Source organism: Hipposideros armiger, unplaced genomic scaffold (genome assembly GCF_001890085.2).
Source record: "Hipposideros armiger isolate ML-2016 unplaced genomic scaffold, ASM189008v1 scaffold_831, whole genome shotgun sequence".
NCBI classification, from domain to species: Eukaryota; Metazoa; Chordata; class Mammalia; order Chiroptera; family Hipposideridae; genus Hipposideros; species Hipposideros armiger.
Window position 1 is genome coordinate 259,598 of NW_017732181.1, and position 13,216 is coordinate 272,813.

The window sequence follows — 13,216 nt, forward strand, 5'->3', positions numbered from 1 at the left end:
AAAAGGACAGCAACTTGTCTGTTCCCCTTCCCCCAATTCCCCACCACTGTTCCCATCCCCCCAATTCCCTAATAAAAAAATCTTTTAAAAAAATGTGCAAACAGGGTCGGCCGAGTGGCACGTTGGTTAAGAGTTGGCTTGGGATGCCAGCTTTGAGCAGCAGGGCACCGGTTCGGATCTCACATGAGGGCCAGTGACACTGCCCTCTACAGCTAAGATGGTGAACAACAGCTCGTCCTCGAGCTGGGCTGCCGTGAGTCAGCGGCAATGGCATAGGCTGCAGCCCCTGCTGCAGTGGGTTGTCATAAGCTACCGTGTGTGGCCTGCAGGGGGGAGAGGGAGTGAAATTTTGAGCCGAGATAAAGGAAAGCAGGTGTTAACCAGGAAAAGAAAGAAGCAGAAAATAAAAATGTCTCAAATTCTCCACCCTTCTGATAACCACCGTGATAACACATCTACATGAACCCAATGATAAATCTTGTGAAAACCACTGCCAACTTTTCAATTGACTCTTTCCAGGTTTTGCTGTTGTTTTATATATATGAAAATAATAATAATAATACAGATGTAGATACATTATATGTGAGTGTGTGTACATATATATCTTTTTTTTATAGTTCATCAACTGAATTATTACATTTATTAGGGCTTCTTAATACAGAAAAGTATAAAAAGAAAACATGGCCAATAATATCCACTCTGAAATACCCTCAGTTAACACTGTGGGGGTGGAAAACTAATTTTTCTTTTCCTTCCTGCCCTTTTAAGTTCTGGCTGGACTAATAACTAAATTAACACAAGACAGATTAACAGGAGAAATTGACCAAATTTATTACATATGTATGTAGGGGGTTTCCATAAGAATGTTAGACACCCCCCCCCCAACAGATCAGGCTGTTAAGGCTTATATGCCATCTTTTTTTAAATTTAATTTTTCAATAACAGTTGACATTCAACATTATATTAGTTTCAGGTGTGCAGCATAGTGGTTATACATTTATATAACTCACAAAGTGATCCCCCCAATAAGTCTAGTACCCACCTGGCACTACACATAGTTATTACAAATTTATTCATTATATTCCCTGTGCTGTACTTTACATCCCCATGACTGTAATTACCAATTTTTACTTTTCAATCCCTTCACTTCTTCCACCCAGTCTCCCAACCCCCTCCCATCTGGCAAACCATCAGTTTGTTCTCTGCATCTACGAGATTGTTTCTGTTTTGATTATTTGTTTATTTTGTTCTTTAGATTCCACATATAAATGAAATCATATGGTATTTATCTTTCTCTGTCTGACTTATTTCACTTAGCATAATACACTCTAGGTACATTTGCGTTGTTGCAAATGTTAAGATTTTATTCTTAACATTTGCTCATTTTGTTGTGCTCCAAAAAGTTTAATTTCTTTAATTACAAGTGAGATTAAACATCTTCTCATAGGTTTATTAACCATTTGTATTTCTCTTTCTATGAACTGCCTTTTCCCATTTTCTACTAGGTTTTTATCTTTTCATTATTAATATATAAGAACTTTCTGTAAATTAAGGAAATGAGCTCTTTGTCATAAGTGTTATATATACTTTCCCAATTTATAATTTTCTTTCAACTTCGGCTATATAGACAATTTTAATGTTTATGATATAAAATTTATCAGTTATTTCTTTACATTTTTTGGGTTTTGTGTTCTGCTTAGGAAGGCCTGCATTTTCTTCTAATTTATGTGTGTTTTTAAATAAATTTTTGGTCCATATGGAATGTGTGTATGTGTCATTATCATTAGTATTAGTAAGGCACCAGCAGTTTTACCCACCATTGCTTTTGTACCATTTGCATAAATGTCAACATAGTGAAAAATGCAAATAATATTTCATTGTTATTATGAATATATTTTTCCAGCCTTATTGAGCATATGGAATTATTTTTTTGAAATAGTTAGCTAATTGTCCTAATGCAGTTATCTAGCTCACTGATTTAAAATGCCAACCTTTATCATAAGCTAATTATCCACACATATTTGGATCTAGTTCTCAATTCTCTATTATGTTCCTTTAATCTTTATTAAATTAAAAAATTTTTAATAAATTTTATTAATTTAAGAAATAATCCTTTATTAATTAAAAAAAGTAATCCTTTAATTTTTTATTTCTTTTTATGTACCAAACTTTTAATTATAATATCTTCATAATAGGTTTTAATATCTGGGAGGGTAAGACTTCTCTACTCTTTTTTTTCATAATTTCACAATGTACCTATTCACATGTGTTTATTTAGAGATACAATGTGTTATTTGTTAAATTCCCCTAAAAATCTTGTTTTTATTTCAATTTAAATTACATTTAATTTATAAGTTAACTGAAGTATCTTTACAAGAACATCTTACCACTTCACACCCATTAGAATGGATATTGTTAAAAAGATGAGATAAGTGTTGGTAAGGATTTGGAAAAAAGGGAACACTTGTGCACTGTTGGTGAAAATGTAAACTGTTGCAGCCACTATGGAAAAGAATATGGAGGTTCCTCAAAAAATTAAAAATAGAACTACCATATGATACAGCAATCCCACTTCTGGGTATATATCCAAAGGAAATGCAAACAGGATCTCAAAGAGATATCTGCAACCTCATGGTGGTCATTGTTGTATTATTCAAAATATGTAATACATGGAAACTACCTAAGTGTCCATTGAGAGATGTACAGATTTAACACACACACACACACACACACACACACAGAGCGAGAGAGAGCTTGTCCAAAGGGTACAAACTTCCAGTTATAAGATGAGATGAATAAGTAGTTCTGGGGAGCTAATGTGCAGCATGGTGACTAGAGTTAATAGTACTGTACTGTATACTTGAAAGTTGCTAAGAGAGATCTTAAATTTTCTCACCACAACTACACAAAAATCTTTTTTTATTTTTTGTTTATTATTATTATTATTATTATTATTATTATTATTATTTTAGCTGAGCCATCCTGCCACCTGTTGGCAGCTCAGCAGCAGCTTAGCTAGGGCCAGGAATGGAACTGCTAGTTGCTCAGAGATCTCACTCTTGAGCGAACTCTTAACCAACTGAGCCACTCGGCCAGCCCCTACAAAATATCTTAATTATGTGATATGATGGATGTGTTAATTAACCTTATTGTAATAATCATTTCATAATATATATGTGTATCAAATCATCACATCATACACCTTAAACTTACAATGTTATTTGTCAATTATATCTCAGGACAGCTGGGGGAAAAAGAATGTATTTCCATCTAAGAACCCAGTCTTTTTCTAGTTACTATTTGTCTCCATGTATTTTACTCAGCAGAATTTCTAAATTAAAAACAAATACTCCTAGGACATTGCCTGGCACATTGTAAGTTATTAATAAGTATTTGTTGAATGAATGAATATGTCTTGCAGATTTTTTTAAAAATAGTACTTAAGTAGCTTATCTTTTCCCATGGCTACTGTAAGTTGAATATCTTCTTTATATTACATTTTCTGTTAATTGTTTTTAAGATATGGAAGTGATTGGTTTTTGCATGATGATTGTATAACCAGCTTCTTTATGAAGTTTCTAGTTTTAAACAGTTTTTAATTGATTCTCTTAGCTAATCTTGCCTCTTCCTTTCCAATATTAATATCACATTTCCTTTTCTTGGATAATTGCATTAACTAGTAGTTCCACAATAATGTTAAATAATTATGGGAAAAGCTTTGTCTTTTTCCTGATTTTTATGGGAATGCTTCTAGTGTTTCTCTCTCAAGAATTAAGGGGCTCTTATTAGAAATTTGTATATTTTAATCATATGAAAGATGTATCCACCTATTCTTACTCCAGTAAGTTGTATCCAGAAGATATCTGGCTTCAAGTACAATTTGACCAAGAGTCCAACTTCATTTTTTCCTACAATTCTCTCTGCTGTGCACTTCTTTACATACAAACCTCATCCTCAGGCTGGCCATTCTGATGGAACCAAAATAGCTGCAATAGTTCTGGACTTGACATCTTTAGCAATCAGAGTCTCAACAGGAAAAATAATCTAACTCAGCTAGTTTAAGAGACTTGAATATAGAGACTACTCAAAGAGGTATATGCAAGGCTGAGAAACCAAACAGAGGATTCTGAGGTACCCAAAGACTAGCAATAGCAGGAACCTGTTACCCTAGGTCTAAAAGGGCAACAGGAAGAAATAGTATTACTGGGGCCTAGTGAGAGCTAGAGCCATGGAGGAGGGACCTTCTGGCAGGAGCTAAAGTCTTGGCTCATCACTGCCAATACATTTATTTATATTTATATTTTATATTTACATTTATTGGCAGTCACTGTCAATAAAACAGCCCAAATCAAGGAAGGCGCAGGGAAGAAATACCTTGTCTTCTCTCTTCTGTCCTCCAAAGTTTTGTCCAAACCTGAAGACACTCCAATCAAGAATGAATCCTGGTGGATACAATCCATGAGGGTCAGCCTCCCACGGCAAATAACAGGACAGAGGAAGGCAGGGAGTTGATCAGGATGTGGAGCAACATAAAGTATCACCAACACAGTCCACCCTTTTTGCCACTGAGCAACCATTCTTGCTCTTTATTCCAATGAAGAAATTCTCATCTCCAACTTGGAGGCAGGGACAAAAAGTACTATCAACCACTGTACTGTCATGGAGTAATGCTAATTCATACTCTTCATCTGAAACCTAACTTATAACAACCGTCTCTAGTATTTTTCATATACCAGAGAAAGGAAGAAAAAAATAATAAATTATCAACAAAGATGCTACAGTTCCGTTCTGTAGCTGGTCATTGAAGCCAAAGTCAATAATCATAACTTCATTCTCTCACCACCTATTTCATATTCCCTTTAGCTGGTCAAAGTTCTTTTTCTGATGTAGTGACCCTAACCTTCAGTGCTGTATTTATTGGATTTCTGGATTTTCCCATCGACTCGGAGTATTGGGCAAGTGAGCACCAAGAGGTGCCCCAGTGATTATCCCTGGGCTCCAAGCGTAATTCTTGTTCTTATTGTATAGTAGCAACCTTATTTTCCCTTTGTAATGGGATTCAGTCACTCCAGCCTGCACAGTAACCCCTTTCTCTGCCCGTCAGTTCATAACATGAGTAGACCAAAATGGCCAGAGTGCAGTTTCAGCTTTTAATTTAATGGAACCATGGCTTTATTCTCTGGTGGAAGTATTTTTTCCTTGAAAGAATAGAATCTCCAAACCTGCTGAGCCCAAAGTTGTGGAGACAAAAACATTTTCTTTATTGGACTAATTGGTATGAGAGGGACTACTCCCTCCTCCACCCCTTCATTCCCAGACCTGTGTATCCTCACTATAAGGGACATAGCATTATATACTGGTCACTGGTTTTAAAGTAGCTATTGTTTTTCTCGTAGTATAGCACTCTCAACCTGGAACAGCTGATCCCATAACTGAGCCTTCACAGTAATTCATATACTTTTCTATCAGGCAAGCTACTCTACATGATGGAGTAAGTGATAAAGACTAGTGACTCTTTAAATACAACTTCATTATTCTACTTCATCTACCATTAAATGAGTTTCTTGATCAGAGACAATGTTGTATTGGATACCTTGATGATGACCAAGGCACTCTGGAAGTCCATGGATGGTGGCACTGACAGAATTATTATGAGCAAAGAAGGTAAATGTGTGTTTGGAATGTATGTTTATTTCCATGAGAAAAAAATTTTGTTCTCACCATGATGAAGAGCATCTTATATAATAATCTGACCATCATGGGAGTGATTGGTACCCTCAGGGAATAATGCCTTATTGTATTGAATGGCTCACCATCATCTTATTTTGTTGTCAGGTTGGGCACTCAGCATTGTTAGTACAACATCAGCCTTGGTGAGTGGAAGTACACGTTGTTGAGCCTGTGTGTAGCCTCCATAATATTGATGCCAATCTAACAAAGGCAGAACACACACACAAAAAGATAGGGACCATTATTATTCTATTATTTTACTACAGTGTTAGATTTAATTTACTAATCGTTTGTTTTGGATTTTTTGTATGTATATTTATAAGTTAGACTGAACTCTGGTTTACTTTTTTAGTTCTATTCTTTGTTTTGATATGTCTTATGAAGACTTATAGAATTAATTGGATATTTTCCACATTTTCCTATGCTCTAGAACACTTTAAATTATATAAAAATTGTTGAATCCTTGATGATTGTTGTGGTAGGAAGAATAATGACCCTCCCAAAGATGTCTACATATTGGAAACTGTGATTATATTAACTTATATTGCAAAAGAAACTTTGCATATGTGATTAAGTTAAGGGTATTGAGATAGGGAGATTATTCCAGATTGGATGGGTGGACCCAATGTAATCACAGGGTCCTTATAAGGGAAATGAATAAACAAACGAGTTAACAATATGTGACAATAGAATCAGAGGTTAGGGTGATGTGGGTGACGGGCCAAGGAATGCAGGTGAAATGGTTTCTCCACTAGAACATCCAGCGGCAACACAGCTCTGTGAACCCATTTTAGATTTCTGACTTTCAAAACTGTAAAATAATAAATTTGTCTTGTTTAAAGCTGTTGCGTTTGTGGCAATTTGGTACAGCAGCAATAGGAAACCAATACAATGTTTTGTTTTGTTTTTTAAGAACAGAAGAGAAAGTATATTATATTACCCAGATATTTACAATTCCTATTGCTTCTCCTTCATTGCTGAATTCCATATTTCCCCCTGGTATTTCACTTTAGCTTGAAGAGCTTCCTTATCATTTCTTGTAGAGCAAGTCTGATGGCAACAAATTATCTTGGTTTTCTTTCATCTGAGAACAGTTTTATTTCATCATCATTCCTGAAGGATATTTTTGCTGTATATGGAATTATGCGTTGGCTTTTTTTTTCTTTCAACGTTTTAAAGATGATGATCCACTGTCTTCTGGCCTTCATTGTTTGTGATAAGAACACCATGGTCTTTCAATTGTTGTTCCCCTATAGGTAATGTGCTGTTTTCCTCTAACTACTTTCAAGTTTGTATTTTTTAAAGATTTTATTGGGGAAGGAGGAACAGTGTTGGAGAATTCAGGAAGGGGAACAGCCAAGTTGTTGTCCTTCTATCTTAGCTGTGGAGGGCACAGCTGGCTCAGCTACCAAGTCCAGTCGCCATCCGGTCACCTGTCAGCAGCTCGTGGCTGCTCAGCTCAGTGTGCCATGTTCAATCGTAGTTACAGGTGGGTGTAGCCCACCATCCCATGCAGGAATTAAACCCAAAACCTTTTTGCTAAGAGCGCACGCTCTAACCTCTGAGCCATCTGGCCGCCCATCAGCAGCTCAGGGCAGCTCAGCTCAAGGTGCCATGTTCAATCTTAGTTGCAGGTGTGTGTAGCCCACCATCCCATGTGGGAGTCAAACCGGCAACCTTGTTGTTAGGAGCACATGCTCTCACCAGCCGAGCCATCCTGCCACCTGTTGGCAGCTCAGCAGCAGCTCAGCTCGGGCACAGCTCACTGGCCCTTGTGGGAATCAAACCAGCGACCCTGTTCCTCAGAGCTTGAGCTCTTAACCAAATGAGCCACTCAACTGGCCCCTCAAGGTTTTTTTCTTTACTTTCAGGTTTAGCAGCTTTGATAAGATGTGTTTAAACATGGTTTTCTTTGAGTTTATCATGCTTGGGATTCATTTAGCTTCTTGAATCTGTAAATTTATGACTTTCAACATTATTTCTTCAAATATTTCTTCTATCCCAGAAGGGGCAAGCCAATATCAGGAGCTACCACCCCTTCCAAGCATCAACTCATAGAGCAGGGATGTCACTTAGGTAAAAGCAGGTCCCTGCCTGCAGCTCTGGTACATTGGCTCAGGGGCTCTTCCTAGGAGAAAAGGCAGGGCATATGGATGGAGAACTCTGCAGTTCTGACTGAGACCACTGACTTAATTTTTAAAAGGTAGAAGAAAATTCCATGCTAAAGGCATTGTCAAAAACAGTGGAGATTTCGATGGAGAATAATTAAGAAGAGGCTGGTAGCACTAATACAAGAAAAATTTTGGAACAGTCACAAGTTTATTAGAGATAACCAGAAAAAGAGACAACCAATAAGAGCCCTCCTTGGATCATATAAAACTTGGGGGGTCAAGAAAACTGTGTACACATACTATGCTGCATCCACTTAGGAATATCAGAGAAAGGCATAGAACAGGCTTGAAGGGATTCCCTAAGCCACACACAGAACCATAAACACAGGCCAAAAGCCTCACTGACACAAGGAGCTTAAACACAACCTCTGACCAAGCACTAACTGAATCATAAGCTATTCTGACCCAGGGGTGAATCCTAGAAAGCCAAGAATAAAAATAAAATTGCAGTCACCCTTGGCAGTCTGTAAGAATGTGTGCATGCCCAAGGCTATGCCCTTTCAGGAGCAAGCTACCAGTCCCTGGCTGAGTGGGGGAGGAGCAAAATATGTAATTCACTGAAATGTGAGAGCAGCCTCCAAGCTACACACATATCCAGTGGTAAAGGGTAAACATGTAATTGGCTAAGAGGGCTTAAGCACAACATTTGACCAATAAGTGACTTATGCTAACCCAGGGGCAAAACCTAGGGTAGCCAGGCTAAAAGATAAAAACAGGAGAAAAGATCTGAGCTGAGATACTGAAGGTGTACACTACGTGGGAAAATAGACTTGACAGAATTAGTTTGACCAAGTCAACAAACAAATGACCAAGAAAATAACAACAATGACTACCGGGAAGAGAATCGGTATACAGGGTTGCTATGATAGATAATATATCAACAAAAATTAAAATGCATACAATAACTACATAAAAACAGTATAAATGTATTTTGTCATAACTATTTTTTCTCTAATTAAAAAGAAAACTAGGGCTGGTCGAGTGGCTCAGTTGGTTACGAGCTTGCTCAAGAGTGTTAGCTCTAAGCAACACGGTCGCTGGTTCAATACTCAGATGGCTCAGCTAAAAAAATAAAATAAAATATGAGACTTCATAAAGCAATATGAAAAATCTACGTTGATGTACGTACAACGTATGAAGATGTGATTTGTGTGACAATAATGCAAAGGGGTAGGGAGGAAATGGAGCTACTGGGAGCAAAGATTTCAAATTAAGTTGGTATTCATCGGAACTTGATTTTTTAACTTAATTGTAATCCTCACATTAATCACTAAGAAATTACATTTTAAAATTAGCAAAAGAGATGACAATGGAATTCAAGTGGTACACTAGGAAATACTCATTTAACATAAAAGAAGGCAATAATGAAGGAATACAGGAACATAAAAGATATAAGACATATAGAAAACAAATAGCAAAATAGCAGATATAAACCCTATCTTATCAGCTATTGCATTAAATATACATGAACTAAACACTGTAATTTAAAGGCAGAGATTGGCAGAATGGGTTTTAAAAATATGATCCAACCATATGCTGTCTACAAAAGACATTCAGATTCAAAGACACAAATAGTTTAAAATAAAAGGATAGAAAAAGATATACCATGCAAACAGTAACCAAAATGGACCTGGAATGGTTATGATAATATCACAAAAATTAAGCTTTAAGATGAGCATTGTTATTAGAGACAAAGAAGGGCCATTTATAATGAAGAAAGGGTCAGTCCATCAAGAAGATATAACAAATTGTATCTTATAACTATAAACATACATGCATCTAATGGTAAAGCCCCAAAATACCTGAAGCAAAATCAGACATAATTGAAGGGAATACGAAAACGTATACAAGAAATAACAATAATATATAATATATGTCAATTACTATGTGCCAAGTACTACTCTGAGTTTTTAATTTTTTAATCATCATAGCAATCCTATAAAATAGATATTATTGTTAGTCCCAGTCTACATATGAGGAAAGTGGGGCACAGAGAAATAAACAGATTTGCCCAAGATCACACAGCTATTAATTGACAAGTCCAAAATTTAAAGCCAAGCTTTACAGTGGCAGAATCTATGCTCTTAACTCCTCCTTCTCATGGCTCAGCTATGAATATTTATGTAGACATAATATAAACAATGAATATTGATTTAACAAAATATAGTGACATAACAACAATATATCGGGAGAATGTAGGAGAAGTGTGGTTGTATATGGGGTGGGAGGTAACTGAATCCTTCCATTGTAAGAAGTCATAACTGATGTATAAACATTAAAAATCAAGAAATAAACAGGTTATTTAGAAATATGGAGGTGCTACCACAAGAAAGAGTTAAAAAGTTTGAAAGTGACTGTCTCTGAGGAACAGAAATCTGGGGTGGGGAAGGATGAAGCAAAGTTCTGGTGGATTTTTGTTGTTGCTGTTATAAGTCTGATGGTACTCTATAACTATGGAAATTACATTTTTAAAAACCAGGTTTTGAAACTGAATAGGACGCCAATTCTGTGTAAAGAATCTAAAAAAAATAAAAATCTTGAGAACTGTTATCGACTGAGTGTATGTGTCCCCCCAAAATGAAGATGTTGAAGTCCTTATGGCTGTATTTGGATATGGGGGATCAAAGGAAGTAATTAAGGTTAAATGAGATCATAAGGGTGAGTGCCTGATCTGATAGGATTATGTCCTTAAAAGAAAAGAACACCAAAAAGTTCTCTCACTCTTTCGCACCAAGGAAAGACCGTGTGAGATCACAGTAACAAGGCAGCTACATATCTACAAGCTGGGAAGAGAATGCTCACAGAAACTAAATTTATCGACACCTAATCTTGGACTTCCCAGCCTCCGGAACAGTGAGAAAATAAATTTCTGATGTTTAAGACACCCAGTCTATAGTATTTTGTTCTAGCAGTCCAAGCAGATTAATACAAGGACATTATGCCAAGTGAAATATGCCAGTCACAAAAGGACAAATACTGCATGATTCCACTTATATGAGGTAACTTGAGTAGTCAAATTCATAGAGACATAAAGTAGAATGCTGGTTGCCAGCGGCTGAGGGGAGGGGATAACAGGGAGTTATTGTTTAATGGGTACTGAATTTCAGTTTGAGAACATGGAAATAGTTCTGGAGATGGATGGCGGTGATGTCTACACAAAAATTTAAATGTATTTATGTCAATGAACTATACACTTAAAAATGGTGAAGATGGTAAATGTTTTATGTTCTTTACCACAACTTTTTAAAGGGGAGTGGGAAAGAATGTACAGAGATATGTGTTGTAATATTGATGGGAGGCTATATCCTTGGTTTCAATTATGCACTCCTCCCTGCCAAAGTCCCACACATACTGAGCTTCTTCAAGACTCTGTCCTCAGTTTTTCAATCTGTATCCCTTGCTGGGGTTATGTGGCTCACTCTATGGTTTCAATTATCAATTATAATACATATCTTTAGTCAGACCTTTCTTCTGAACTCTAGATCCATACTTTTCAAATGGACACTGAGCATCTCTACTTGGAAGTCCCACAGGCACCTCAATCAAAGAGTTCAAACCAGATTCATTTCCTTCCCCTCCTAAATATAGAAGAGGAAGAGAAATGTTAATACACTTCCTTCTTCATCCCCTACTCCATATTGCACTCTTTTCCCTATATTACACTGCTTTCAGGGCCAATCAGTTCATGTGTGTCCCAGAAATGGGCGTTTTTGCCCAAGAAGAGGAACTGCATTTTTATCTTCAAAGTGACATTAAATTATTCCTCATATGTGCATGACCCTGTAAGGCTACTGTACCCAAAACCTTAAACCAACCCCTGAGCCCTGAGTCTGCTACAGTAGCAACAGTAGAATAAGAATCTGGGGATCTGGGGCCACAGTCAGACCCAGAACTAGCTATAAGACTACCTAATTCTCCAAAACATCTAGGAATGTTATCCACTGCTATCTTAGCTTCAGTGTTATCCTTAAAACTGGGCCAAAGGGGCCTTCTAAACTCCACACTTTAAAGGTCCTGCATATGACTCTTCTCTCTCTTTCTCTCTCTCTCTCCCTCCCTCTCTCTCACTCTCACTCTCACTCTCCCTCTTCCTCTCCCTCTTTCTCATTAAGGATACATGGGTGGCTATGTCACATGGAATCTGGTGCTCATTGTTGGCGCAGTGCAACTCTTAACCCAAGACATCTGCACTTTGGCTAACATATTCAGGCTCCAGGAAAATGCTTCTCCACATCTGTTTCCCTATATCCTCTAAACAAAAGGCAACTGTGTCCAAATGCCATGAAGATTTGTGTATTGTGCCACTGCGAACACAGAGACAGACATTATTTTAGACTACAGGGAAGATTCCAGCAGTGGAAGTACTTAGGGAAGAAGAAAAAACAAGCTAACTTGTCATAGTCTGTTTCCCAAATACATGAATGCAATAGGTTTTTGCTTAACAACTATCATTTCCCAGTAGTGTCCATTTTCTTGCTTGTCCTTCTTTGCCAGTTTGTGGCTCCACAGGTCACTTGATGTCCTATGGCCAAGCATCCCATCTCCACCAAAAGTTGCATATGGAGGCTAAAGAACATTTCACAATATTAAATAACTCATATTACTCTTGACTTTAAGATAGGTAGATAGATAGAAGATAGATGATAGATGGATAGATAGATAGATAGATAGATAGATAGATAGATGCTGCATATGTAAAGCATTGTCACAGATTAGATTCCCCAAGAAGCAGATTCTGGGACAAAACTAGAGTATAAGAGATTTATTAGGGAGTGTTCCTGGGATCAACACTTATGGAAGGAAAGGGAGAAATGAAGCAGGAATGAAAAAAGGAAGAAATCTAATTTCAGTGCACTATCAATGGAATGCCTCAGCATACCCTGTAGGGAATGCTGAACATAGGATGAAACTTCAAAGCTATCTCAAGTAGGGGCAAGAGAACCGAGTGTTATGCACAGCATCAATGACTTATTAGATGTGTGTTGCCTGACAGTCGATTTCTATTAACATGTGTCCTCGTCCCCCCCACCCCCCCCACCCCCGTATTTAGCCTCTAATCCCATTAGTTAAGAGAGAAAAGTCTAGTATGACTGGAGGCTGCAATCTCTCTGAGGGAGTGTCAGATCACAGAAGGTTCAGATTAGAAAAGATCAGATTTCTACTTTAAATGATTTACAGAAATTATTAGGAGATATTAATTGGCTACGTCCTACTTTGGGCATTCCTACTTATGCTCTTAGCAATTTGTTTGGCCTTTTGCGAGGACCATCAGAATTAAACAGCCCTCGTAAACTGACTCCACAGGCAATTAAGGA